Here is an 18,528-nt window from a genome sequence, read left to right as displayed (position 1 = left end):
AACTTTAATAAGCAACAAACATTAATTGTTAGTAATCGACATTTTTTGTTAAATTGTAGGAAAATTTATTAATTTAAATTGTTATCAAATGTTATTACAAATAATGTTTTATTTCAAGGTTTCAGAACTATTTTTCGTACACGTTTACAAAATTAAAAAATTTTATCTGTCAATTTATCAAATCAAAACAGGAAAAAATATAGTTTCGTGGTTTTAGTTTACAATATCATTTTACTATGCTCTGATAAATAGACAAAATATGTATATTCATAAATAAGAAATTTTAAATAGAACACAGTTTCCTTTACTTTGTAGTATTTAACATATTTTTTTAGGATTTCAAAGCAGAAACAGGTCTGGAGAACTCTAAATAAAAACAGCACGGTTTATTTACCTTAAAAACATCCCTCCCATTATTGGATTAGCGACAAACAAAAAGGTCTAAAAATTGATCAGCAACGAAAAAACTAACCATCCTTTAACAAAACAATGCTTGACCCTTTCCTCCTTGGTAGTTACAAGTAACCCTACACCCCGACAGCTGAACTATGCTAAAAAGAACCAGACTCCGGGAATTATTCTGTTGACGTGAGGGGCGGTGTCGGTTGTGCCCCCGTTCTTGAGAATTCGTGTTTTGACACTTTACGACTCGTGTACCCCCTTAAGAGTTTCTGGGTAGTACTACCAAATGCATTTTTTCGATTTGTGCTATAAATTTTCAGGAATATTTCTCAGAACTCTGTTTTACTTTGTTGATATATTTAGAAGAAAACCTAAAAATAAATAAATGTTAGCCTTTAAATTTTTCAAAGGACTTTTCTATATTGAATTAAATATGAAATTAGTCTGTAAGTAGAAGTATTTGTTATCATTATAATATACTATTCAGTTTATTATTGGTTTCTTCAGGAATTTTTATAGAATTTCTTCTGAAGAAGCCAAGAATAAATTGGTGAAGTATTTACTTACAGAAGATTACTCTAAAACATAATTTCATAATAATTATAAGGATAAAATTGAGAGGTCGTAAATTAATTAATAAATATAATAATAATAATAATAATACTTAAATTAAAAACTTTAATACTTGACATACTGTCAAAAAAGATAAATTTTAATAATTTAATTTAATATTGTTATTTTATCAATTACTTTTAAATCTTTTTTCCTTAATAAAAAAGTATTTTTCTATAAAATATCAATAATATATCAATAATATAAAATATATCAAAAGATTTATAACTCAAAATTTAAAAAAGTAATTTTAATAACTATACTATTATTATTTTTAATTTAATAAATTTATTTTTAATTCTATCAATTATTTTTAAACTAAAGAAATGATATTAATTAAATCATACATCATAAATTTACTTGATTTAATACTTAAACTTTTACTTCAATAAAAAGATTATTACACTATAAAATATGAATTATATATAAATTAAATTAATATTTTTTAAATCGTACATAATTTATGATAGTTTAATTTAATTAATAATTTTTAAAAACTTTTTCCTTGATAAAAAGTATTTTTCTATAAAATATCATTGATATATCTATAATCAAATCAAATTTAAAAATGTAATTTTATTAACTATACTATTATTATTTTTAATTTAATAAATATATTTTCAATCATATCAATTTTTTTAAATTAAATCATAAATTTAGTTTATAAACTTATAATTTCAATAAAAAATTATATATTATATTATTATATAAAATATGTTAATTTTTTGTAGATTTACAAATCAAATTTGGTAATGAAATTTTATTAATAATCAATTTATCGAATTAAAAAAAAAATAGTGTTTATATAAATTTTTAACTTAATATTTGCAATTTTATCAATAATCTTTTAATTAAAAGTTGATATTAATAATAAATTTAGTTAATTTAATTTTTAAAATTTGTATGACAATAAAAAATTATAATATAATATTTTATTTACAATTTTATCAATTATTTTCAAATTAAAAAAATATATTAATTAAATCATATATCATAAATTTAGTTAATTTAATATTTAAAACTTCTATCTCAATAAATTTTATTTTTATGTATTACATTAATATTTTTATTAATTTTTTTAATTTAATAAAACTTTTACCCCAATAAAAAAATATTATTCTAAAATAATTTAATATTTTTTTTAATTTAATAAAAATTGTATTTGGAATTTTATAAATTATTTTTGAATTAAAATATTATTTTTATTAAATTATACATCATAAATTTAATTAATTTAATTTTTACAACTTTTACGTTAATAAAAAATTATTATTCTATAAAATATCAATGACATGAACTATGAATTATATAAAATACTTTAATTTTTTGGAGATTTTGAAAAATTTTTAAGTCAAATTTAGAAACAACAATTTTATTTCTCGTAAATTTATCAAATTAAAAAATTAATAATAATTTTTATTAATTTTTTTAGTTTAATAAAAATGTTATTTGAAATTTTATCAATTATTTTTAAATTAAAATATTATTTTGATTAAATTATACATCATGAATTTAGTTAATTTAATTTTTAAAACTTTTACGCTAATAAAAGGTTAGTAATCTAATAATATCAATAATAATAAGAAGTATTATATGAAATATCTCAATTTTTAGACATTTTGAAATCAACTTTAGAAATAAAATTTTATTTTTCGTAAATTAATCAAATTAATAAAATAATTTAATATTTTTATTAATTTTTTTTAATTTAATTCAAAGTTTATTTACAATTTTATCAATTATTTTTAACAAAAATAAAAATAAAAACATATTAATTATATCATATATCATAAATTTAGTTAATTTAATATTTAAAACTTTTGCTTCAATACAAATATTATTATTCTGTTAAATATTAATAATGTGAATTATATAACATATAAAATATTTTAACTTTTTTGAGGTTTTGAAAGATTTTTAAATGAAATTTTATTAACTATAAATTTATTAACTTAAAAAAATATTTGAATATTATTATTATTTTTTTAATGTAATAAAAATTTTAGTTTCAATTTTATCAATTATTTTTAAATAAAAATTTTGTTTTTATTTGTTAAATTATACAAATATAGTTAATAAGAAATTATTATTCAATTATTCAATTATTCAATTATTCAGTAAAATATAAATAATATGAAATATCTATGTCAAAAATATTTTAAATTTTGGATATTTTTAAAGGTTTATAAATCAATTAGAATTGAAAATTTATTAATCATAAATTATTAGATTATTTAATAATTACTAAGACTAAATTAAATAGGAAAACACCATAAAACTGTATTTTTTCAAATTTCCATGTATAAATCAACGTTTTTGGAAATTTCTGGTGTTGTGTGAAACAAATTTGTTGCCATGATTAATTAGCCCGTTTAAAAAAGAAATAAAGTTTGAGGAAGTTCACACAGTTAGCCTTGTACTTCCCAAATGTTCGCCAGTTTCCTGTCAGACTTTTGCACTCATCTCTGGACAACATCATAAGCAAATTAAGCTCCAACAACTGTTCGGTTGGCCAATATTGAAAACCACTTAAGATATTACAATAAAGAACAAATTAGGAGACGTGTTACATGTGACAAGACCTATTTGGTATTAATATTTACGAGCGACATAAGTGGACAGTTCCGGCAGCTTTTGTGTGATTTGTACCTTTAAATGGAACATAAAAAAGCTCTTTAACACTGGTAATCAACTTGAATTAGGAGCTTCTGTATAAATGGGAAAAAATGGTCGACGATTATTTTTAAGTCAACTCAAGGAAAAGTTTCTGATTGTAATCCGCCAGCAAATAGTTTGCAACTTCCTTAATTTATCGATCTTTGTCTGGAGACGTTCCCATTAAATAAACAATAACGATTCCGTTTCCCGGAGGACATATGTCTGGCCGTTGGCCGTTTCAATAAATATGCGGACGGCGTTTTCGCATCCTAATCTCCAATAATGAGGCCCGGAGGGCGGGGGTGTTTTACGAGGACAATGCTGGAAGTACTGGACAGTGGTCAGTTCCCACAGACGCACACTTCCGATTCCATTTTTCTTATTGCGATTATTGATGTGTCCACTCGAAATTCGGCCATTGTTTGTTGCGAACTGTATGGAGTTGTAATTCGAACGACAGTTGCGAGGCGGGGTTGCAGTAAATTCTTTTCGTCGCACAAAAGCTCATTGTGGCTATTAAGTTATTAAATGTTCCTTTTTATTTAAAATGAACTGTCAAAACTAAATAGGTATCATTTCAAAAAGTGGTTGCCACTTTAATAACTTATTTAATAAATATATTGAAATGAAATTTATAGCTAACAACAGTATAAAAACAAAAAAATTAAGATATTCCTATATTTAATATTGAGTATGTCCTCCTCTACTTCTTCGAAATTCGGCGCAACGTTGAGGCATTGATTGTTCTGAAGATGTTGAGCTAATTCTTGAAGATTATTTGCGGGTTCCAGATTTCTTATGCGTCGCCCTAGAATGTCCCAAAGATGTTCTATCGGATTCATATCTGGACTATTCGCTGTCCACTCCATAACCACCAAATTATGCTCTTCAAAGAAATTTTGAACAACTCTGGAAGTGTGGTCTTGCATTATCTTGTTGTAAAGTGAAATTTGGTCCATACAGATTTAAGAAAGGTAACAGGATAGATTGTAGAATATCGTCAATGTATCGCCTGACCATCAAGGAACCGTTCGCCAAGACGCAAAGGACTGTACGTCGGTTTGAAGTTATACCACCCCATACTATTATAGATCTTCCTCCAAAAGCTTTTCTCTCAGCCACAGTTGTATTCATATATCATTCTCCTCGGCATATGTAGACCCTTTGTCGTGCTTCATTTGCTCTTAAACAAAACCTGGATTCATCTATAAAGAGAACCTGACTCCATTGGTTCAGGTTACAGTTACTGTGTTCACTAGCGAAGCTTCTTTCCATTCTCCTGCGTACTCTAGTTAATTTAGGAACAACTGCAGCACGTCTTGAATGTAAATCAGCTTCATGAAGTCTGTTACGTACGGTTTGAATAGATAAATGTGTCCCTGTGGCAATAAAGTGAAGGTTTTCTAACTGGCGAGCTGTTCTTGATCACTCTTGAAGTGACACCTGAACCAAATGTCGATCTTCTCGAGGAGGAGTCAGTCTCTGACGAGCACTATATGGTTTCCTATGATTGATACCAATTTCTCCGCACCGATTCCACAATCTGTGAATAACCGGCTGACTTGTTTGGAGCAAGTTTGCCACGTACCTCTGCGATCGACCTTCTTGCAGAAGTGCAAAGGCCCTATCAAATTCATCTCGATTGATATGTCTTCTTTCTACAACAGGTCTTCAAAAGCATCGTTGTTCAAGACACAGCACGTTGAAGGTGACCGATAAACAATGTTAATCACGAATTAAACAAGTCCATTCTGAAGCATTTTATGATAAATTTCAATTACTTTAGTTTTCCTACAAAATAAATAAGGATTCATCTGTAAAGAGTACTTGACTCCATTGGTTCATGTCCAAGTTAATGTGTTCATTAGCGAAGCTTCTTCTCATTCTCCTGTGTGCTCTAGTTAATTCAGGAGCAACAGCTGCACATCTTGAATGTAAATTGGCTTCATGAAGTCTGTTACGTACGATTTGAGTAGATAAATGTGTCCCTGTGGCAATAAAGTGAAGGTTTTCTAACTGGCGAGCTGTTCTTGACCACTCTTGAAGTGACATCTGAACCAAATGTCGATCTTCTCGAGGAGGAGTCAGTCTCTGACGAGCACTATATGGTTTCCTATGATTGATACCAATTTCTCCGCACCGATTCCACAATCTGTGAATAACCGGCTTACTTGTTTGGAGCAAGTTTGTTACGTACCTCTGCGATCGACCTTCTTGCTGAAGTGCAAAGGCCCTATCAACTTCATCTCGATTGATATGTCTTTTTTGTACAATAGGTCTTCAAAAGCATCGTTGTTCAAGACACAGCACGGTGAAGGTGACCGATAAACAATGTTAATCACGAATTAAACAAGTCTATACTGAAGCATTTTATGATAAATTTCAATTACTTTAGTTTTCCTACAAAATTAATAAGGATTCATCTGTAAAGAGTACTTGACTCCATTGGTTCATGTTCAAGTTAATGTGTTCATTAGCGAAGCTTCTTCTCATTCTCCTGTGTGCTCTAGTTAATTCAGAAACAACAACTGCACGTCTTGAATGTAAATTGGCTTCATGAAGTCTGTTACGAACGATTTGAGTAGATAAATGTGTCCCTGTGGCAATAAAGTGAAGGTTTTCTAACTGGCGAGCTGTTCTTGATCACTCTTGAAGTGACATCTGAACCAAATGTCGATCTTCTCGAGGAGGAGTCAGTCTCTGACGAGCACTATATGGTTTCCTATGATTGATACCAATTTCTCCGCACCGATTCCACAATCTGTGAATAACCGGCTGACTTGTTTGGAGCAAGTTTGTCACGTACCTCTGCGATCGACCTTCTTGCAGAAGTGCAAAGGCCCTATCAACTTCATCTCGATTGATATGTCTTCTTTGTACAATAGGTCTTCAAAAGCATCGTTGTTCAAGACACAGCACGGTGAAGGTGACCGATAAACAATGTTAATCACGAATTAAACAAGTCTATACTGAAGCATTTTATGATAAATTTCAATTACTTTAGTTTTCCTACAAAATAAATAAGGATTCATCTGTAAAGAGTACTTGACTCCATTGGTTCATGTTCAAGTTAATGTGTTCATTAGCAAAGCTTCTTCTCATTCTCCTGTGTGCTCTAGTTAATTCAGGAGCAACAGCTGCACGTCTTGAATGTAAATTGGCTTCATGAAGTCTGTTACGTACGATTTGAGTAGATAAATGTGTCCCTGTGGCAATAAAGTGAAGGTTTTCTAACTGGCGAGCTGTTCTTGATCACTCTTGAAGTTACATCTGAACCAAATGTCGATCTTTTCGAGGAGGAGTCAGTCTCTGACGAGCACTATATGGTTTCCTATGATTGATACCAATTTCTCCGCACCGATTCCACAATCTGTGAATAACCGGCTGACTTGTTTGGAGCAAGTTTGCCACGTACCTCTGCGATCGACCTTCTTGCAGAAGTGCAAAGGCCCTATCAACTTCATCTCGATTGATATGTCTTCTTTGTACAATAGGTCTTCAAAAGCATCGTTGTTCAAGACACAGCACGGTGAAGGTGACCGATAAACAATGTTAATCACGAATTAAACAAGTCTATTCTGAAGCATTTTATGATAAATTTCAATTACTTTAGTTTTCCTACAAAATAAATAAGGATTCATCTGTAAAGAGTACTTGACTCCATTGGTTCATGTTCAAGTTAATGTGTTCATTAGCGAAGCTTCTTCTCATTCTCCTGTGTGCTCTAGTTAATTCAGGAGCAACAGCTGCACGTCTTGAATGTAAATTGGCTTCATGAAGTCTGTTACGTACGATTTGAGTAGATAAATGTGTCCCTGTGGCAATAAAGTGAAGGTTTTCTAACTGGCGAGCTGTTCTTGATCACTCTTGAAGTGACATCTGAACCAAATGTCGATCTTCTCGAGGAGGAGTCAGTCTCTGACGAGCACTATATGGTTTCCTATGATTGATACCAATTTCTCCGCACCGATTCCACAATCTGTGAATAACCGGCTGACTTGTTTGGAGCAAGTTTGCCACGTACCTCTGCGATCGACCTTCTTGCAGAAGTGCAAAGGCCCTATCAACTTCATCTCGATTGATATGTCTTCTTTGTACAATAGGTCTTCAAAAGCATCGTTGTTCAAGACACAGCACGGTGAAGGTGACCGATAAACAATGTTAATCACGAATTAAACAAGTCTATTCTGAAGCATTTTATGATAAATTTCAATTACTTTAGTTTTCCTACAAAATAAATAAGGATTCATCTGTAAAGAGTACTTGACTCCATTGGTTCATGTTCAAGTTAATGTGTTCATTAGCGAAGCTTCTTCTCATTCTCCTGTGTGCTCTAGTTAATTCAGGAGCAACAGCTGCACGTCTTGAATGTAAATTGGCTTCATGAAGTCTGTTACGTACGATTTGAGTAGATAAATGTGTCCCTGTGGCAATAAAGTGAAGGTTTTCTAACTGGCGAGCTGTTCTTGATCACTCTTGAAGTGACATCTGAACCAAATGTCGATCTTCTCGAGGAGGAGTCAGTCTCTGACGAGCACTATATGGTTTCCTATGATTGATACCAATTTCTCCGCACCGATTCCACAATCTGTGAATAACCGGCTGACTTGTTTGGAGCAAGTTTGCCACGTACCTCTGCGATCGACCTTCTTGCAGAAGTGCAAAGGCCCTATCAACTTCATCTCGATTGATATGTCTTCTTTGTACAATAGGTCTTCAAAAGCATCGTTGTTCAAGACACAGCACGGTGAAGGTGACCGATAAACAATGTTAATCACGAATTAAACAAGTCTATTCTGAAGCATTTTATGATAAATTTCAATTACTTTAGTTTTCCTACAAAATAAATAAGGATTCATCTGTAAAGAGTACTTGACTCCATTGGTTCATGTTCAAGTTAATGTGTTCATTAGCAAAGCTTCTTCTCATTCTCCTGTGTGCTCTAGTTAATTCAGGAGCAACAGCTGCACGTCTTGAATGTAAATTGGCTTCATGAAGTCTGTTACGTACGATTTGAGTAGATAAATGTGTCCCTGTGGCAATAAAGTGAAGGTTTTCTAACTGGCGAGCTGTTCTTGACCACTCTTGAAGTGACATCTGAACCAAATGTCGATCTTCTCGAGGAGGAGTCAGTCTCTGACGAGCACTATATGGTTTCCTATGATTGATACCAATTTCTCCGCACCGATTCCACAATCTGTGAATAACCGGCTGACTTGTTTGGAGCAAGTTTGTTACGTACCTCTGCGATCGACCTTCTTGCTGAAGTGCAAAGGCCTTAACAACTTCATCTCGATTGAGATGTCTTCTTTGTACAATAGGTCTTCCAGGTCAATTATTTTAGAAGAAGCTTTTTGTAACATTAAAATGTACTGTAGTATGTAAATATAAGATTTTACTTCTTTATTTTAATGGAAGTTAACAAAAGCCAGTTGAAGTTGATGAAGTTTTGAAAGTTTTATCTGATAATTGGATTAATTGAAAAGTTTTTGACCCCCTAATTTTGTAAAGTAACCAAAAGTATTCTTTGTCTCTTTGTCACCGGAAGATTTTATCCAACTTTCCCACACATCTTCCTTAACACCAATTGAAGTGGAAGCGCCAAAGCGTTTTCTTAATGACCCCACCCACATAAGGCCTTAACCCAGATTCGATGTCCGTGAACCGTTCCGCAATCCATCCATCAACCGGTGGACAGTGCGACCAGCAGCAGCAGCATCTTGTTAAGAGCACCTCGCCGCTTAGGTGTCGGAAACCCCGCATTCCACCCCGGGGGAAACTATGCGAGGCACGCGGGGATTGTTTTAATGATCGGCCACCGGACCGGGAAAAAATTAGTACAGGACGTCGGTAACCCGAGACCCCGTCAAATTGACGATTATCCATCTTCGCTGACAGTGGATGGTATAAATATTGGAAACGTCGCCACGGTATGTGCAATTTGTAAATGGTCAGATTTATATCGCATTCTTTGTTCACACCACACGAAGGCAAACGGAAAAATGTGCACGTTGTTAGCCGGAGGAATTAAATTTTTATTGGCGACATTCGTTATTTTTGAAGTCCGGGTCCGTTGCAGCTTCTCCACCAAAGACCGCATTAAAATCACACAAGACACAGCCCATAAATCTCGTTTCGGATATTTGCACTGGATAGACAGGAACGGAGGCGATATAATGCGCGTCCATTTCCGATGTAATGAAAAATTGCCGATGTGTTTATCCACGCTACAATTACGCAGGGGTCAAAAAGTTTAACCCTCGGGTCGGGCCGTAACAAAAGCCGATACGCAACAAACAAAGGTAAAGGGCAAACTTTTACTCACGGACGTTTAGTTACAGTGACCGGGGGTCAGTTTTTCAATGAGAAACAATCGAATCGGATCATATAAATCAAGTATTGGCCATTGTCGATGCGACCTTGTGCGGTTGACTTTTGGCCTACATCTGTTCCGGCCCATCTTAATAGATCGGTTGCACTCTTTGATGCAAATGGGTGTGGAACTGGAGCGCGGTTTAATGAAAAACCCTGCCCTTATTTTTGTTCACATAATGTGTTAACGAATTTCTCTCAATGGCCATTTATTATCGAGAGGATTTACGGTTTATAAATATACGGTGGTGGAGTTACAAAAGAATTTGTTAAAAGTTTAAATGGGGTTGTTTTGTTTATGTATTTTCCAATTGGTTACATTCTTCTGAAAGTCACATCACTTTTACAGTCCAGTTTACAGAATTTACTAGAAGTATTTGGTTTTACTAAGGGTTGTATTGATGTTAATCTAATCTCTGGCAACTGTACAATTTTATTTATTGTAATATAATATTTAAATATTACAACAATTTAAGGTAGGATAATAAAGAGGTAAAATGTTCTTGTCCGACTTTAAATTACAGTAGGTAAACAGAATATTATTAGAAATATGTTAATACTTAAATTAATATAAATAATTTACATTTTTAACGTTTAGCTTTAACATGATATTATTTTCTTTAAAATAAATTTAACAATCAATAATTTTTTACAATAGTCCAATAAGTAAATCTGATTCTTAGATCTGAAGATCAACCTCAGTTTTGATATTTTTTAAGAATTAAGCAGTTTATTACATAAAAAATTGAATAATGTCATAATTAAATAATAGTTTCATGGATAAATATAGTAACTATGAATTAAGTAGAGCTTCCTATTTAACATTCTGAACGTCTGAGTTTTGAAACTGAAGACAAGATCAACCTCAGTTTTTTTCACTTGAGAATTAAATTGTTTATTACATAAAAAATTGGATAATGTCACAATTAAATAATAGTTTCATGGACAAATATCTTAATCATATTGTGAATGAAATGGAACTTCCCATCTAAAATTTTAAAGCTTTGGATTTTTGAAACTGAACAAAAGGTCCACTTTTTCTTCAGGATTAATCTGTATTATTACATAAAAATGGGAATCTCTGCAGAATTAAATTATTTATTACATAAATAAATAATAATAACTTGTTCTTAATTAAGTTCTGGATTCTTGGAATTGAAGGAAAGATCAACCCCAGTTTTGACTTTTTCTTTAAAATTAAACTGTTTGTTAGATAGAAAATTGGACAATGTCATAAATAAATAATAGATGTATGGACAAATATATCAAGTATGTGGTGGATAACGTAGAACTTCCCATTTAACATTTTGAAGCTCTGGATTTTTAAAACTGATGAATAGGTCAACCCCAGCTTTGACTTTTTTTCAGAATTAAATTGTTTATTACATAAAAAAATTGCAATGTCATAAATAAATAATATTTATATGAAGAAATATCTGAACTATATTGTGGATATAGTAGAACTTCTCATTTAACATTTTGAAGCTCTGGATTCTTGAAACTGATGAAAAGGTCAACTCCAGTTTTGACTTTTTCTTCAAAATTAAACTGTTTATTACATAGAAAATTGGACAATGTCATAAATACACAATAAACACATAGACGAATATCTTAATTATGTGGAGGATAAAATAAAACTTCCCATTTAACATTTTGAAGCTCTGGATTCTTTGAACTAAAGAAAAGACCAACTCCAGTTTTGACTTTTTCTTCAGAATTTAATTGATTATCACATAAAAAATTGGACAATGTCATAAATAAATAATAATCTCATGGATAAACATCTTAATTATGTGGTGGATAACGTAAATCTTCTCATTTAACATTTTGAAGCTTTAGATTCTTAAAACTGATGAAAAGATCAACCCCAGTTTTCATTTTTTCTTTAGAATTAAATGGTTTATCACATAAAAAATTGGACAATGTCATAAATAAATAATAATAATCATATGGACAAATTTCTTAAATATGTGGTGAATAACGTAAAACGTCCCACTTAAAATTTTGAAACTTTGGATTTTTGAAACTGATGAAAAGATCAACCCCACTTTTGATTGTTTCTTCAGAATTTAATTGTTTATCAAATAAAAAATTGGACAAAGTCATAAATAAATAATAATTACATGGACAAATATCTTAATTGTGTGGTGGATAACGTAAAACTTCCCATTTAACATTTTGAAGCTCTGGATTCTTTGAACTGAAGAAAAGATCAAACCCAGTTGTGATTTTTTCTTCAGAATTTAATTGATTATCACATAAAAAATTGGACAATATCATAAATAAATAATAATTACATGGGCAAATATCTTAATTGTGTGATAGATAACGTAAAACTTCCCATTTAACATTTTGAAGCTCTGGATTCTTTGAACTGAAGAAAAGATCAACTCCTGTTTTGACTTTTTCTTCAGAATTTAATTGTTTATCACATAAAAAATTGGACAATGTCATAAATAAACAATAATCTCATGGATAAACATCTTAATTATGGGGTGGAAAACGTAACACTTTCCTTTAACATTTTAAAATTCTGGATTGTTGGAACTGAAGAAAAGATAAACCCCAGTTATGACTTTTTCTTCAGAATTAAACTGTTTATTACATAGAAAATTGGTCAAAGTCATAAATAAATAATAGGCAAATGGACAAATATCTTAATTATGTTGTGGATAATATAGAACTTGTAATTTAACATTTTGAAGCTCTGGATTTTTTAAACTAAAGAAAAAATCATTCCCAATTTTGACTATTTCTTCAAAATTGAACTGTTTATTACATAAAAAAATTGCATAAAGTCATAAATAAATAATAATCACATGGACAAATATTTTAACAATGTGGTGGATATGGTAGAACTCTCCATTTAACATTTTGAAGCTGAATACTTTTTCTTCTGACTCTGAGTTTCGTGAATTTGATTAATTTTTGAGCAATTTGCATTGATCTTGAGTCATCTTTTAAATACTTTACATTTTAATCAGCTTCAACACATTTTTCAGGCCATATTAGAGTCAATAAAAGAATTGGCAATTGTAGCTGAATATTTTTATGAAACACGTTGTATGAAGCTTTTTTCTAATGGAAAAATTTTAATTCCAAAAAATACAAATTGTTTTTTCCACTGCCTAATATTTATCAGAATTTTCGTTATAAATTAAGTTATACAGTTTTGTATTCAATCTATCGACAATCTTTAATTAATTATTACTGATAAATTCAATAATTTTAAATATATTACTTGTTAAATCCAGAATTTAGTAAATAACAAATATTTCGTTACAATTTGGATTTAAAACAGTATATCTTTGTTTATTATTGATAATGTGACGTATTTGAAGTTTGCCTCTTCCTAAAACAATTCTGAATATTACAATTCATTATAACTTTAATTTAAAAACTATATAATCATTGTTTATTATTGATATGACGTTATTTGAAATGTGCTTCTTCTTAAAACAATATTAAATTGTTTTTTTTTTTATAAAATAACAAATATTTCTTTGTAATTTGGTCTCAAATAGGATAAAATTATTTATTACTAGTAATTTGAGTTACTTGATCTGTATTTGTTCTTGAATAAATGATCATTTTTAATAATAAATATCAAATTTTAACGTAATTTAGCATTTAAAACATAATTGATGTTATAATGAATAATACAAATTATATTATTGTGTACAGCTGAAAACTATTTTAGTTGTTTATTACTGATAAATTATTAGCGATAATTTAGTATATTATTTGATAAGTTCCAAATACATTGTATTAAAATCTCAACCAACAAAAAAAGAACTCAAATAAACAACTAGATAAATCCTGTTATTATTTAATTATTTATTAGAAATATCTAGAATTAATGGCACACTTAATCTTTTTTATTACTGCACAAACGAAAATTGAAATGCAAAACTGGATACCTGAAGTCGATTTATTAAATATAAATATAAAACTACCCTTTCTCAGAAAGTATTGAAAAAATTCCAAAACTACTTCCAAGAAAGTACACGTCATAAAATTTTAGAAAACTATAATTAAAACACATTATCACAATCATTTATTTTGTTACTCATGTAATTAATATTAAATTTAGTGTTTAAAGGACGGAATAAACAATGAAAATAGTAATATTAATAATTATTAACAAACTAATTACAAAGGAATTGACAAATTTATAGTATATTTTGTATTATAATTTATTCTTTGATGATAAATTGAAATTAATTTTTTATTTTGACCATTTAATCTGTACAGTAACTGAATGACTGAATTTGGGTGTTATTTACTGCCCCTAACGCGGTCGAAATTGCAAATGTTAATTTTATGGCAATTTCAATAATAACCGTATTTAAAGTTACCTAAACCTACGTAACTGAGTTTTGCAGTAGCCATTGCTAATAAAACCATCGACTTTCCGTGAAAGTACCCGTTTACTGCTTTTTACAATTCGGTGCCCGAAAGTTAAGTAACATTATTCCCGAACGATTTTATGTCGCCATAAACGATTTTTCTGCATAATTTGCTTTGTGAATTTTTACCTCGTTCCCTGGTTGCAAATCTGGGCAATAAAAAGGTTTCGAAGGGATTAAAAATGTCTCCCATCATTCTAAATTAGCATTCTTCAAAAACAGACGTCAAAAAATAAATTGGCATAAAAAATGTGGACGGTCGATGCACAAAAGGGGCGAAATTTTAATTGGGTCATCTCTCGTCTAGGAAACGAGACATTCGACACCGTTTTACAGGGCGAATAAATCACAAAAATTAAAGCCAATTTAACAGTAAAACATCGGAGATATGCCATGGCGGAACTAATGGCACATATATTTGGATTTTCTTGGTAAAGTGTCACATTTTTGGATTTTTGATTGAGTCTTCAACTCAATTCCATTGAGATAATTGAAGTTTAATGTTTGAAAAATTGTATCTCATTAAAGCAGACACAAAAATATCGTAATTATTTATTTATTACGCAAAACTATTTATCAATACTTTCATTTCTTGGAACCGGACAATTATAAAACAATTATTTTATAAATGTAATGTTTATTATTTCTTAAGAACGACTTTTAAATATGTAAAATAGTGCTGGCATTCGTTTCTAATTAATTATCTGTTATCTGCACCGAAGAAGCAATTTGTTTCAGTATCTGCTCCCAAAATGGATGCACAAACATTAATAAAAACCCATTTAGTGTCATCACAAGCAATTTAGAACTGTTGTGCGTTTCGATAATATTTTCCTAAGTTTGATAATCTGCACGATTTGTCAGTGGGGATAAAACAAAACACGTAAAACGGCACATGTTCGTGAAATAATACATCTGCCACGTTTCAATCATATCGGCCGGGAGAACGTCGCAAATGGCAACATTCTATTCCAAAAATAACAAAAAAATAAACCAATCCACTTCCGACATGACAAATGTGTCCGCACACTTCGGTGTTTATGCTGCAATTATGCCGGAATCAATCACCAATTACGCCAGTTTATGGGTTTTGACAAATTACACTATGTAGGAAAAACAACCGTTTTCGTAGGAAAATAAAAATGTTTGATTGATTTTTTTAAGTTGTCCCTAAAAACTGGAAATTTCTATATTGTAGTAGATATATGATTTTGGGGCTTTAGTTACTTTGACGAATTAAATGTACATTTTTCCTATTTTCTAATTTTAAAACATTAAGAGTCACAGACAATAGACCAGAAAAAATACTTTCTTTACTGGCTTGTACACAGGACTCTTTTACAAACATTTTGAGTACATTCAAGACATTTTTCCTATTGTTTTACCTATTTTCTAATTTTAAAACATTAAGAGTCACAGATAATAGACCAGAAAAAAATACTTTCTTTACTGGATTGTATACAGGACTCTTTTACAAACATTTTGAGTATATGCAAGACATTTTTCCTATTGTTTTACCTATTTTCTAATTTTAAAACATTAAGAGTCACAGATAATAGACTAGAAAAAAATACTTTCTTTACTGGATTGTATACAGGACTCTTTTACAAACATTTTGAGTATATGCAAGACATTTTTCCTACTGTTTTACCTATTTTCTAATTTTAATACTTTAAGAGTCACAGATAATAGACCAGAAAAAATACTTTCTTTACTGGCTTGTACACAGGACTCTTTTACAAACATTTTGAGTACTTTCAAGACATTTTTTCTATTGTTTTACCCATTTTCTAATTTTAAAACATTAAAAGTCACAGATAATAGACCAGAAAAAATACTTTCTTTACTGGATTTTACAGAGGACTCTTCTTCAAACATTTTGAGTAGATGCAATACATTTTTCCTATTGTTTTACGTATTTTCTAATTTTAAAACATTAAGAGACACAGATAATAAATCAGAAAAAATACTTTCTTTACTGGATTGTATACAGGACTCTTCTACAAACATTTTGAGTACATGCAAGACATTTTTCCTATTGTTTTACTTATTTTCTAATTTTAAAACATTAAAAGTCACAGATAATAGACCAGAAAAAATACTTTCTTTACTGAATTGTATACAGGACTCTTTTACAAACATTTTGGGTACATTCAAGACATTTTTCCTATTGTTTTACTTATTTCCTAATTTTAAAACATTAAGAGTCACAGAGAGTAGACCAGAAAAAATACTTTCTTTACTGGCTTGTACACAGGACTCTTCTACAAACATTTTGAGTACATGCAAGGCATTTTTCCTATTGTTTTACCTATTTTCTAATTTTAAAACATTAAGAGTCACAGATAATAGACCAGAAAAAAATACTTTCTTTACTGGATTGTATACAAGACTCTTTTACAAACATTTTGAGTATATGCAAGACATTTTTCCTACTGTTTTACCTATTTTCTAATTTTAATACTTTAAGAGTCACAGATAATAGACCAGAAAAAATACTTTCTTTACTGGCTTGTACACAGGACTCTTTTACAAACATTTTGAGTACTTTCAAGACATTTTTTCTATTGTTTTACCCATTTTCTAATTTTAAAACATTAAAAGTCACAGATAATAGACCAGAAAAAATACTTTCTTTACTGGATTTTATAGAGGACTCTTCTTCAAACATTTTAAGTAGATGCAATACATTTTTCCTATTGTTTTACGTATTTTCTAATTTTAAAACATTAAGAGACACAGATAATAAATCAGAAAAAATACTTTCTTTACTGGATTGAACATAGGACTCTTCTACAAACATTTTGAGTACATGTAAGACATTTTTCCTATTGTTTTACCTATTTTCTAATTTTAAAACATTAAGAGTCACAGATAATAATCCAGAAAAAATACTTTATTTACTGGATTGTATACAGGACTCTTCTACAAACATTTTGAGTACATGCAAGACATTTTTCCTATTGTTTTACCTATTTTCTAATTTTAAAACATTAAAAGTCACAGATAATAGACCAAAAAAAATACTTTATTTACTGGATTGTACACAGGACCCTTCTACAAACATTTTGAGCTTCAGTAAGTCATTTTTCCCATGGTTTTACCTATTTTCTAATTTTAAAACATTAAGAGTCACAGACAATAGACCAGAAAAAATACTTTCTTTACTGGAATGTACACAGGACTCTTCTACAAACATTTTGAGTACATGCAAGACATTTTTCCTATTGTTTTAGCTACTTTTTAATTTTAAAACATTAAGAGTCACAGATAATAGAGCAGAAAAAATACTTTCTTTACTGGATTGTATACAGGACTCTTTTACAAACATTTTGAGTACATGCAAGACATTTTTCCTATTGTTTTACCTATTTTCTAATTTTAAAACATTAAGAGTCACAGATAATAGACCAAAAAAAATACTTTATTTACTGGATTGTACACAGGACCCTTCTACAAACATTTTGAGCTTCAGTAAGTCATTTTTCCCATGGTTTTACCTATTTTCTAATTTTAAAACATTAAGAGTCACAGACAATAGACCAGAAAAAATACTTTCTTTACTGGCTTGTACACAGGACTCTTCTACAAACATTTTGAGTACATGCAAGGCATTTTTCCTATTGTTTTACCTATTTTCTAATTTTAAAACATTAAGAGTCACAAATAATAGACCAGAAAAAATACTTTCTTTACTGGATTGTACCCAGGGCTCTTTTACAAACATTTTGAGTACATGCAAGACATTTTTCCTTTTGTTTTACCTATTTTCTAATTTTAAAACATTAAGAGTCACAGATAATAGACCAGAAAAAATACTTTCTTTACTGGATTGTACACAGGACTCTTTTACAAACATTTTGAGTACATTCAAGACATTTTTACTATTGTTTTACCTATTTTCTAATTTTAAAACATTAAGAGTCACAGATAATAGACCAGAAAAAATACTTTCTTTACTGGATTGTACACAGGACTCTTTTACACACATTTTTGTGCACATGCAAGAAATTTTTCCTATTGTTTTACGTATTTTCTAATTTTAAAACATTAAGAGTCATAGATAATAGACCAG

The sequence above is a fragment of the Aethina tumida genome, chromosome 4, assembly GCF_024364675.1.
Source record: "Aethina tumida isolate Nest 87 chromosome 4, icAetTumi1.1, whole genome shotgun sequence".
Classification (NCBI taxonomy): Eukaryota; Metazoa; Arthropoda; class Insecta; order Coleoptera; family Nitidulidae; genus Aethina; species Aethina tumida.
This window is presented reverse-complemented; position numbering follows the sequence as displayed.